Genomic DNA, 12,524 nt, shown 5'->3' with positions numbered 1-12,524 from the left:
TCTGAATGATAAACTAAAAGAGGCTTCAGCTTCATATCATCAGAAACATTGCCACCAAACAACAGAGTTAGCCTGTCCTTTGCAGCTTTATAGCCTGGCATCAACCTTTCCTCCTTACTGATGTAACTTCAGTCTGGCATCCTCTTCCAGTACAGTCCTGTCTCATCCACATTAAAAGCCTGCTTGGGTAACTACACACCTTCACCAATAATTTCTCAAAGCCTTTTGGGAAATTCTCAGGTAGCTACCTTATCTGCACTTGCTGCCTCACCACTTTTTACGTTGTGAAGGTTGCCTCTAGCCTTGAACTGACAAAATGAGCCATGGCTGGCATTAAAAGATATGCCATCTGATTCTTCACTGTGTTTCTTCTTCAAGTCTTCTTAAAGGCTTTTAGCTTTCTCTTGAATCAGCATTAAGCTGAGCAGGACTTGATGCTAATGCTGATGCTGATCCTGATCCTGGATCCACACACTGAGAAGTTTCCTCCATCACTTTTCCACTCTTCTTCGATATTATTGTCAACATCATCAACACAGCAGGCTTCACATATTCCATGATCTTGTCCTTGTTCTTTAGAATTGTGCCAATGGTTGAATGATTCATATTATAAGAACAAGCGACATCTACCATCTTTTTGTCTTACTCCATTCTCTTAATTATTTTCACTTTTGTTTCCATTGTTATTGCTTGGCGCTTCTTAGAAGTAGCAGCTACATCACTGCTGCTTTTACACTTGCTTCTGGATATCCTGGGCTTGAAATAAAGATACTGTACTACTGTACTTTATACAGTACTATAAAGTAAGGTACACAAAAGCACAATCACTTGTAGAGGATGCACACATGTGACAATGTTAGCCAGACACATGAACTAACTTACTATAATTGGATACGCAAACACATGTTCGCATCTTTGAAAGTTCACAACTTGACTGTTCATGTGTAGGGGACTTACTGTATTTTTAATTATATTGTATATGTCTATAACAATATTTTTGTTATTAAATGGTTTTGGATTTTGTCAAGTGCTTTTTCTGCATCAACTGCAATAATTGGGTGGGTTAACAAATATTTATTCTGTTAATGTGGTGTATTACATTAAATGATTTTTGAATACTGAACCACTCTTCTATTCCTAGGGTGATTGGATCATAATGGATCACATAATGGATCCAACAGATCCAATGGATCTCATTGGATCATAATGTATAATTCTTTTCAATACTACTGAATCCAGCTTGCTGGTCTTTCATTAGGGATTTTTACATCTATATTCATAAGCTACATTGGTCTGTGGCTTCCTTTTCTAATGTCTTTTTCTGACTTTGGGGGTCAAGGTAACCAGGGTAACACCAACCTCATGAATAAGTTAGAAAGCTTTTCCTCTCTTATTTATTGAAAAAATTTGAGAAAAATTGGTGTTAATTATTCTTTACACATTCAGTAGAATTCACCATTAAAAGCGTCTTGTCCTGGACTTTTCTTTATTTGAAGTTTTTTGATTATTGATTCAATCTCTTTATTATTTATTAGGCCTATTCAGGTTTTCTATGTCTCATTAAGTCAGTTTTGATAGTTTGTATGTTTCTAGGAATTTGTCCATTTCATCTAAGTTATCTAATTTGTTGGGATGCAAGTATTCATAGTATTCTCTTACAATCTATTTTATTTCTATAAGGTCAGTAGTAATATCTTTATACTCATTCTGATCAAAGAATCAACTTTTAGTCCATTCTCTGTATCTGCGTCCTTGTTCTTGTCACTGAGTTCATCAGTACCATTTTTAGATTCCGTATATGTGAGTTAGCATACAATATTTGTCTTTCTCTTTCTGACTTACTTCACTCTGTATGACAGACTATAGTTCTACTTGAGGTTTGGGAGGGGTGGGGGGTGAAGGGGAAGCTGAGACGAAGCGAGAGAGTAGCACAGACATATATATACTACCAACTGTAAAATAGATAGTCAGTGGGAAGTTGTTGTATAACAAAAGGAGTCCAACTTGAGGATGGAAGATGCCTTAGAGGTCTGGGGCGGGGAGGGTGGGGGGGACTCGAGGGGGGGTGTCAAGGAAGGGAGGGAATATGGGGATATGTGTATAAAAACAGATGATTGAACTTGGTGTACCCCCAAAAAATAAAAAAAATAAAAAAGAATCAACTTTTAGTTTTGTTTTTCTATCATTCTTGTCTTCTCTATTTCATTTATCTCTGCTCTAATCTTTTTATTCCTTCCTTCTGCTTACATTGGGTTTAGTTTGCTTTTCTTTGTTCAATTCCTTCAGGTAGTAGTTTAGGTTAATGATTTCAGATCATTCTTCAATTTTAATAAAGGTGTTTTCAGATATAAATTTCCCTCTGAGCACTGCTTTCACCCTATATCATAAGTTTTGATATGTTGTGTTTTCATTTTAGTTCATCTCAAGGTATTTTCTCATTTCTGTTTTGATATCTTCTTTGACCTATTGGTTAAGAATGTATTGTTTACTTTCCACATACTTGTGACTTTCCCAAATTTTTTTCTGTTATTGATTACTAATCTTATTTCCTTGTTATCACAAAGATACTTTATATGATTTCAATCTTGTTAAATTCATTGAGGCTTTTTTTGTGGCCTAAAATATGGTCTATGCTGGAGAATGTTCTACATGCAGTTAAGAATGTGTATATTATACTGTTGTTGGGTGAGATGTTTTACAGATATCTGTTAGGTATGATTGTTTTATAGCTGTCACAGCCTATATTTCTTGTTTATCTTTTATCTAGTTGTTTTATTCTATAAGAATTATTGTTGAACTGTCTGTTTTCTCCTTCAATACTGTCAGTCTTTGCTTCATATATTTTGAAGTTCTATTGTTATTACATACATGTTTATAATTATTATATATTCATGATGGGTTGATACTTTTATCATTATGTAATATCCTGTAACAATTTTTGACTTAAAATCTAGATTGTGTGATATAAGCAACCACTCCAGCTGAGTATAGCCACTCCAGCTTGCTTTTGGTTATTATTTACGCGAATTACGTTTTTTTCTTTCTTTGACTTTCAACCTATTTCATCATGGAATCTGAAGTGAGTCTATTATAGACAGAATATAGTTGAATTTTTAAAAAAATTCTTTCTAACAATCTCTTTTTAATTGTAGAGTTTAATCCATTCACACTTAATAACATTACAGATAAAGAACTTACTTTTGCCATTTTGCTTTCTGTATGTCTTTTATATATTTTTTGTCACACAGTGCCTCCTTTACTACCTTCTTTTGTGTTAGATAATTATTTTCTAGTCACTAAGAATCACTTTGATTCTTTTTCTCATCTTGTACTAAATGATTTCTAGTTATTCTCTTAGTGGTTCCTGTGGAGATTACAAATACTATCCTAATTTATAACAATACTGTTTGAGTTAATAGCATCTTTGTTCTGATAGCACACATTAAATTTTTTCCTGTCCAGCTGCCTCCACTTTATGTTGTGATTGTCACAAATTATGTCTTTATATATTTTGTCACCATCAACAAATAGTTATAATTATTGTTTTATTGTTTTTTAAATCATGAAGTAAAAAAGAGGAATTAAAAACCAAAATTACATCAATGCTAAATTTTACATTTACCCATGTTATTACCTTTACTGATGTTCTTACTTATTTGTGTGGATTCAAGTTACCGCCTAGTGTACTTTCATTTCAGCCTGAAGGAATCTTTTTAGCATTCCTGTATGGCATATATTTTAGCAACAAACTTTCAGTTTCTGTTTATGTGGGAATGTCTTTCTCCTTCATTTTTGAAAGATAGTTTTGCCAGATATATAATTTTTGGTTGACAGGTTTTTTTTTCTTTCAGTACTTTGAATATGCCTTCCCACAGCTTCTAGCCTCAGTGGTTTTTGATGAGAAATCAGCTTTCATCATATGGAGGGCCCTATTTTCAGGATTCCTCCTTTGTGCTTGCTTTTAACAATTTATTATAATGTGTCTCACTTTAAATCTCTTCCAGTTTATACTACTTTAAACACATTGAGCTTATTGGGCATGCAGATTCATGTATTTCATCAAATTTGGGAAATTCAGTCATTACTTTTTCAAATAATCTTTCTGTTCCTTTCTCTGTCTCCTCCTTCTTTCAGGAACTCCCACTATGAGTATGTTGAAATATGTAATGATATCCTACAGGTCTCTTAGGCTCTGTTCATTTACTTCACTCTATTTCCTTTCTGGTCCTCCAATTTCCTAATTTCATTTTATTTATCAAGTTAGCTGATATTTTCTTATGTCTTCTCCAATCTACTGCTGAAGTGCTCCAATGAATTTTTCATTTTACTTATCATACTTTTAAATTCCAGAATTGCAGTTTGGTTCCTTTTTATAATTTCTGTCTCTTCAATGGTATTCTATTTGGTGAGACACTGTTTTCATTATTTCCTTTAGTTCGTTTTCCATGCTTTTCTTTAGCAATATGAGTGTGTGTAAAATAGTTGACTTAAAATCTTTATCTTGTGAATTTGATGTTTGGGTTTCTTCATGGATAATTCATGCTAATTTCTTTTTTTGCCCTGTGTATGGGTCATACATTCTTATTTCTTAGTATGCTTCATAATTTTTGTGTTGCAAATTCTATTCTCCTGTCCTCCAGGTATTTTTGTTGTTGCTGTTCTGTTTGTTGTAGATTTTCATTTGTTTTCTTAGTGGATTTTCCACACAAATTTTGTAAAGTCAATATTTTTTTTGTGTGTAGTCCTTGCAATTCCTGCTTCATTATCATAGTAGTCAAGTTATGATTTGACAGCAATTTCCCTAAATACTTGGAAACAAGAAAAAACAAACAAGTCCAAATATTTGCAGCTATGCTCTGAGTGTTTGCTGGGGCATAGCTTTCATACACCAGCTCTGGGCATTCTGTTGTCTTCTAGATTCTCAGTAGCATGTGGGAGCTTTTCATAGCCCTTATTCCCAGAAATATCTCATTCCATAGCCTTTCCTCCTATGCTTTTAGATTTGTCTATTATTTGCCCCAACTATTATCTGTTACCCCAAGTGGCAATGGCTAATCTATTTGCTTTTAAATATTTTTCACAAGCACATTCCCAAGTAGCCATCGCAGTATTCAGAAAGTTCAGAGTTAAGTGAAATAAAGCTAAGTGCTTTGAGCTGACACTTCAGGTAACCACAAGACATTTCAAAACGAAGAGCCAAAATTCTTTAAGAGTAAGGTTCATCTTGCTCCCTCCCTCTCAGTGGAAACTCTAATCTCCACTGAGAATAGAGGCTATTGTTTTCAAGGCTGCTGCACAGCTAGAGAGTGTATGATGGGGACAGTGCAAATTAAAACTCCACTAATCTTTTTTATGAAGTCTCAACTCTTTCTTGTTTTTCTTCATTAAACATTTGCCTGGTTTCTGGAAATCTTTGATTAGTTTCTAGGTTCCAATAAAGATACTGCTGACAATCCTCACCAAATTATTCACTTCTTTCATGGAATGACAGGTTTTTGGAATTCCCTACCCAGTCATTTTCACTGATGACACTTCAGATTTTTTTTCTAATTGTTCAGAAAAGTTACTTGAATTATAGTTGAGTTGGTATTTATTCTGTTCCCTTGTTTTGTTATTTGTCCTCAGAGACTGCTGTTAGCCATTTTGGACTTTCTTTTTTCTTTTCTTCCCTCTCTCTCTTTGTCTTTCTAAATTTTTTTAAATGTCTTTAGCAATTGTCATTTGTCTCAAATCTTTTTTTAAAACTTTTTCTCAATTTTTTTTATTTTTAAGATTTAATCTTTTTCACTATTACCTTATAACTCTTATCTCTTGTATTTATTTGTTCTTGCATTCCCTCTAGTTTGGTTTACATATCTGAAATGATTTTTTATTTCTAATTATGTCCTGTGGTCTGTCATCTCATTTTAGAATTTTTATAATCCTGGTTTCAGTTCTTTCATGCTTTATATCATTTTATTAAAGTATTTTGCTATTGTGCAGTGAATCCTTGATATTCAACTTTGTGAGGCTGCTCCAAGCACTTCACAACTTCTCATAAATCCCTCCACTTACTTTTTTTTTGATTGGAATAAAATTGCTTTACACTCTTGTACCAATTTTTGAGTACACCAAAGTCAATCAGCTGTATTTATACACATATCCCCATATTCCCTCCCTCCCTCTAATCCCCAGCAATCTCCTTGTCCCGGCCCGCTAAGGCATCATCCATCATCGAGTTGATTTCCCACTTAACCTCTGGCTATCTATTTTACAGTTGGTAGTATACATAAATGTCTATGTTACTCTCTCACTTCGTCCCAGCTTCCCCTTCACTCCCCGCCCCACCAACTTCGTGTCCTCCAGTCCATTCTCTGCATCTGCATCCTTATTCTTGTCTTGTCACTGGGTTCATCAGTACCATTTTTTTTTTTTTTTTTAGATTCCATATATATGAGTTAGCATACAATATTTGTTTTTATCTTTCTGGCTTACTTCTCTCTGTATGAGACTCTAGGTATATCCACCTCATTACATATAGCTCCATCTCATTGCTTTTTATGGTTGAGTAATATTCCATTGTATATATATGCCACATCTTCTTTATCCATTCATTTGTTGATGGGCATTTAGGTTCCTTCCATGTCCTGGCTATTGTAAATAGTGCTGCAATAAACATTATGGTACATGTTTCTTTTGGGATTATGGTTTTCTTTGGGTATATGCCCAGGAGTGGGATTACTGGATCATATGGTAGTTCTATTTGTAGTTTTTTAAGGAACCACCAAACTGTCTTTCATAGTGGCTGTACCAATTTACATTCCCACCAACAGTGCAGGAGGGTTCCCTTTTCTCCACACCCTCTCCAACATTTGTTGTTTCCAGATATTTTGATGATGGCCATTCTGACTGGTGTGAGGTGATACCTCATTGTGGCTTTGACTTGCATTTCTCTGATGATGAGTGATGTTGAGCATCTTTTCATGTGTTTTTTTAGTCAGCTGTATGTCTTCTTTGGAGAAATATCTATTTAGGTCTTCCGCCCATTTGTGGATTGGGTTTTTTGCTTTTTTGGTATTAAGATGCATGAGCTGCTTGTATATTTTGGAAATTAATCCCTTGTCCGTTGCTTCATTGGAAACTATTTTTTCACATTCTGAGGGTTGCCTTCTTGTCTTGTTTATGGTTTCTTTCGCTGTGCAAAAGCTTTTGTTTCATTAAGTCCCATGTGTTTATTCTTGATTTTATTTCCATGATTCTAGGAGGTGGGTCCAAAAGGATCTTGCTTTGATGTATGTCATAGAGTGTTCTGCCTTTGTTTTCCTCTAAGAGTTTTATAGTGTCTGGCCTTACATTTAGGTCTTTAATCCATTCGGAGTTTATTTTTGTGTATGGTGTTAGGAAGTGTTCTAATTTCTTTCTTTGACATGTTGCTGTCCAATTTTCCAGCACCACTTATGGAAGAGGCTGTCTTTTTTCCATTGTATATTCTTGTCTGCTTTGTGAAGGATAAGATGCCCATATGTGCTTGGGCTTACCCTTGAGTTCTCTATTCTGTTCCATTGATCTTCCTTTCTATTTCTGTGCCAGTACCATACTGTCTTGATCACTATGGCCTTGTAGTATAGTTTGAAGTCAGGAAGCCTAATTCCACCCACTCCATGTTTCCTTCTCAAGATTGCTTTGGCTATTCGGGGTCTCTTGTGTTTCCATACAAATTGTAAGATTTCTTGTTCTAGTTCTGTGAAAAATGCCATTGGTAATTTGATCAGGATTGCACTGTATCTGTAAATTGCTTTGGGTAGTCCAGTAATTTTCACAATGTTGATTCTTCCAATCCAAGAACATGGTATGTCCCTCCATCTGTTTGTGTCTTCTTTGATTTCTTTCATCAGTGTCTTAAAGTATTCTGCATACAGATTTTTTGCCTCCTTAGGCAGGTTTATTCCTAGGTATTTTATTCATTTTGTTGCAATGGTGAATGGGAGAGTGTCCTTAATTTCTCTTTCTGCTCTTCTGTTGTTAGTATATAGGAATGCAAGAGATTTCTGTGCATTAATTTTGTATCCTGCTACTTTACTAAATGCATCAATTAGTGTTAGAAGTTTTCTGGTAGCATCTTTCGCATTTTCTATGCATAATATCATGTCATCTGCAAAGAGTGACAATTTTACTTCTTTTCCAATTTGGATTCCTTTTATTTCAATTACTTCTCTGATTGCTGTGGCTAAAACTTCCAAAACTATGTTGAATAATAATGGTGAGAGAGGACACCCTTGTCTTGTTCCTGTTCTCAGAGGGAATGCTTTCAGATTTTCCCCATTTAGAATGATGTTGGCTTTTGGTTTCTCATATATGGCTTTGATTATGTTGAGGTAATTTCCTTCTATGCCCATTTTCTGGAGAGTTTTTTTGATAAATGGATGTTGAATTTTGTCAAAAGCTTTTCCTGCATCTATTGAGATGATCGTATGGTTTTTATCCTTCAATTTGTTGATATGATGTATCACATTGATTGATTTGCGTATATTGAAGAATCCTTGCATCCCAGGGATAAACCCCACTTGATCATGGTGTATGATTTTTTTAATGTGCTGTTGCAGTCTGTTAGCTAGTATTTTGTTGAGGATATTTGCATCTATATTCATCAGTGATATTGGTCTGTAATTTTCTTTTTTTGTCACATCTTTCGTTGGTTTTGGTATCAGGGTGATGGTGGCCTCGTAGAATGAGTTTGGGAGTGTTCCTCCTTCTGCAATATTTTGGAAGAGTTTGAGAAGGATAGGTGTTAGCTTTTCTCAAAATGTTTGATAGAATTCACCTGCGAATCCACCTGGCTCTGGGCTTTTGTGTGTTGGGAGATTTTTAATCACTGTCTCAATTTCTGTACTTGTGATTGGTCTGTTCATAGTTTCTATTTCTTCCTGGTTCAGTCTTGGAAGGTTGTGTTTTTCTAAGAATTTATCCATTTCTTCTAGGTTATCCAATTTATTGGCATATAGTTGCTTGTATTAGTCTCTCATGATCTTTTGTATTTCTGCAGTGTCCATTGTCACTGCTCCTTTTTCATTTCTAATTCTGTTGATTTGCATCTTCTCCCTTTTTTTCCTGATGAGTCTGGCTAATGGTTTATCAATTTTGTTTATCTTCTCAAAGAACCAGCTTTTAGTTTCATTAATTTTTGCTATTGTTTCCTTCCTTTCTTTTTCATTTTTCTCTGATCTGATCTTTATGATTTCTTTCCTTCTGCTCCCTTTGGGGTTTCTTTGTTCTTCTTTCTCTAATTGTTTTAGGTGTAAGGTTAGGTTGTTTATTCGATATTTTCTTGTTTCTTAAAGTAGGACTGTATTGCTATAAATGTCCTTAGAACTGCTTTTGCTGCATCCCATAGGTTTTGGGTTGTTGTGTTTTCATTGTCATTTGTTTCTAGATATTTTTTGATTTCCTCTTTGATTTCTTTAATGATTTCTTGGTTGTTTAATAGTGTATTGTTTAGCCTCCATGTGTTTGTATTTTCTGCAGTTTTTTTCCTGTAATTGATATCTAGTCTCATGGCATTGTGGTCTGAGAAGATGCTTGATTTGATTTCAATTTTCTTGAATTTACCAAGACTTGATTTGTGACCCAAGATGTGATCTATCCTGGAAAATGTTCCGTGTGCACTTGAGAAGAAAGTGTATTCTGTCATTTTTGGATGGAATGTCCTATAAATATCAATTAAGTCGAGAAGGTCTAATGTGTCATTTAAAGCTTGTGTGTCCTTATTTATTTTCTGTTTGGATGATCTGTCCATTGATGTAAGTGGGGTGTTCAAGTCTCCCACTATTATTGTGTTACTGTCGATGTCCCCTTTTATGGTTGTTAGCATTTGCCTTATGTATTGAGGCACTCCTGTGTTGGGGGCATAGATATTTACCATTGTGATATGTTCTTCTTGGATGGCTCCCTTGATCATTATGTAGTGTCTTTCCTTGTCTCTTGTAATAGTCTTTACTTTCAAGTCTAATTTGTCTGCTATGAGTATTGCTACTCCAGCTTTCTTTTGACTTCCATTTGCATGGAATATCTTTTTCCATCCCTTTACTTTCAGTCTATATGTATCCCTTGGTCTGAAGTGGGTTTCTTTTAGGCAGCATATAGAAGGGTCTTGTTTTTGTATCCATTCAGCCAGTCTGTTTCTTTTGGTTGGAGCATTTAATCCATTGACATTTAAAGTGATTATTGACATGTGTGTTCCAATGACCATTTTCTTAATTGTTTTGTGTTTGTATTTGTAGGTCTTTTCCTTTTCTTGTGTTTCCTACATAGAGAAGTTCCTTCAGCACTTGTTGTAAGGCTGGTTTGGTGGTGCTGAATTCTCTTAATTTTTGCTTGTCTGGAAAGCTTTTGATTTCTGCATTGAATCTGAATGAGATTCTTGCTGGATAGAGTATTCTTGGATGTAGGTTTTTCTCTTTCAGGACTTTCTGGCCTGCAGAGTTTCTGTAGAAAGGTCAGCTGTTATCCTTATGGGTTTTCCCTTATATGTTATTTGTTGCTTTTCTCTTGCTGCTTTTAATATTTTTTTCTTTGTGTTTTATTTTCCTTAGTTTGATTTTATGTACCTCAGTTTATTTCTCCTTGGGTTTATTCTGTATGGGACTCTGTGTGCTTCTTGGACATGGTTAATTATTTCCTTTCCCATGTTGGGGAAGTTTTCCACTATAACCTCTTCAAATATTTTCTCAGACCCTTTCTTGTTTTCTTCTTCTTCTGGGATGCCTATGATTCGAATGTTGGTATGCTTAATGTTATCACTAATGTCTCTGAGACTGTCTTCTATTCTTTTTATTCTTTTTCTTGCTCTGTGGCAGTTATTTCCCCCATTCTATCTTCCAACTCTCTTATTCGTTCTTCTGCCTCAGTTATTCTGCTGTTTATACCATCTAGATTATTTTTAGTTTCAGTTATTTTGTTGTCTATTGCTGTTTGTTCTTTAGTCCTTCTGAATCCTTATTAACTGTTTCTTGTATTTTTTGTATTTTTTATCGAGATTTTGTATCATTTTTACTGTCATTACTCTGAATTCTTTTTTCATCATTTTTCCCATTTTCTCTTCAGTTATTTGGTCTTGTGTTTTTTTTTTTTTTTTTTCCTGCTCCTTTGCCTGCATGGTGTTTTTTTTGTTTTCTCATGGTAGTTCATACTTCAGGGGTTGCTTATCTCTCCAGTAATGGGGTTTCAAGGAGACTGTCCAAGCCCCAGACTAATGGCAGAGGGTTGATTCAAACAAATACTAAGTCAAGGAAACACATACATGTATAAGACACACAAGTACTGAATCCAATAGGACATAAGGCACTAGAAAGACCTGACAGAAGAAACCCAGTATGCTTTCAGACATTCAAAGAAGAAACCAACAGAAATTCAAACCCAAAACAGAACAAAACAGAAACAAAAGTAAAAACAAACAAACAAGCAAATAACACCACACACACACAAACAGGAATCCAGGGAGATGTTGAAAGCTAGGATCAAATATAAAAAAGAGCTAGAGTATCACCAGACAGAGTGGAGATTCTCAAAATGAAATTAGGCAATTGTACTAAGAACTAAGATAAAGACAAAAACCTAATCATAAATACCAAGGTGGTGTGTCACCTGCAGATTAAAGCAAGGAAACTGCACAGATCAGTAATGTTGCTTATAAGTATGTTAAGATAAACTAAAAAAGGATATAAGACAGGGCAACAGAATAGCGTAGTGTCACTGGAAATATGAAAATAAAAAGAAAGAAATAGAAATGTATAAAAGATAGAGATGAAAAGAAGGTAGGAGAGATATATAGTCAGCACTACAAAAAAACTTAGCTAGAAATAGAAATATATAAAAAGGCTAGAAATAAAAATAGAATAAAAAATAGAATAAAAAATATTTTATAAAACTTGTAGATCCCTTAGGACTAAGATTGTAATTAATAAAGAAAAAAAAAAAAAAAACTAGAACTGACCCCAGAATGGACCAGTTCAATAAAATTAATGCTAGTGTTTATATTTCCTTGGGGTCTCAGTTGTAAGTGTCCTTCTACCCGCCTTGGGTTTTTTGTATTATTCTGCAACCACAGAGCTTCCTTTATTGTTCATCTGTAAGTGCTGGTGTGTGGGGAAGGAGAGGGTACAATAGTGGCTGCTTCTCCTGGGAGTGAGTGAGCAGTGGCGCACTGTCTGGGTCAAGGCCATTCATTCAGGTGTGGAGGTGCCTGTTGCAGAGGGATGCTGGTGGCTCAGGTGTAAACAGAATGTCTCAGATTTGGGCCTCTCTCTGGGCTTTTTGCTCTTGGCTGCCAGCACTCTAAGTCAGCCCCACCCGAGGGCCTTTGTTATCCTTGAGTGCCTTAGCTTGGCCCACAGGGGTCCTTCCTCTGCCCATTGCAGGTGCCAAGAGAGAGAGAGGCTATGCCTGCAGCTCCTCCTCCCCGCCCATGAGCCTGGAGCATCCAGCTGCCACCATGGCCCCACACCTCTCCTGGGCAGGCACTCCTCACTGCGGACCTCTTCCCTCCTGTC

This window comes from Hippopotamus amphibius, chromosome 2, assembly GCF_030028045.1.
Source record: "Hippopotamus amphibius kiboko isolate mHipAmp2 chromosome 2, mHipAmp2.hap2, whole genome shotgun sequence".
Lineage (NCBI taxonomy): Eukaryota > Metazoa > Chordata > Mammalia > Artiodactyla > Hippopotamidae > Hippopotamus > Hippopotamus amphibius.
Note: the sequence above shows the minus strand (reverse complement) of the source record.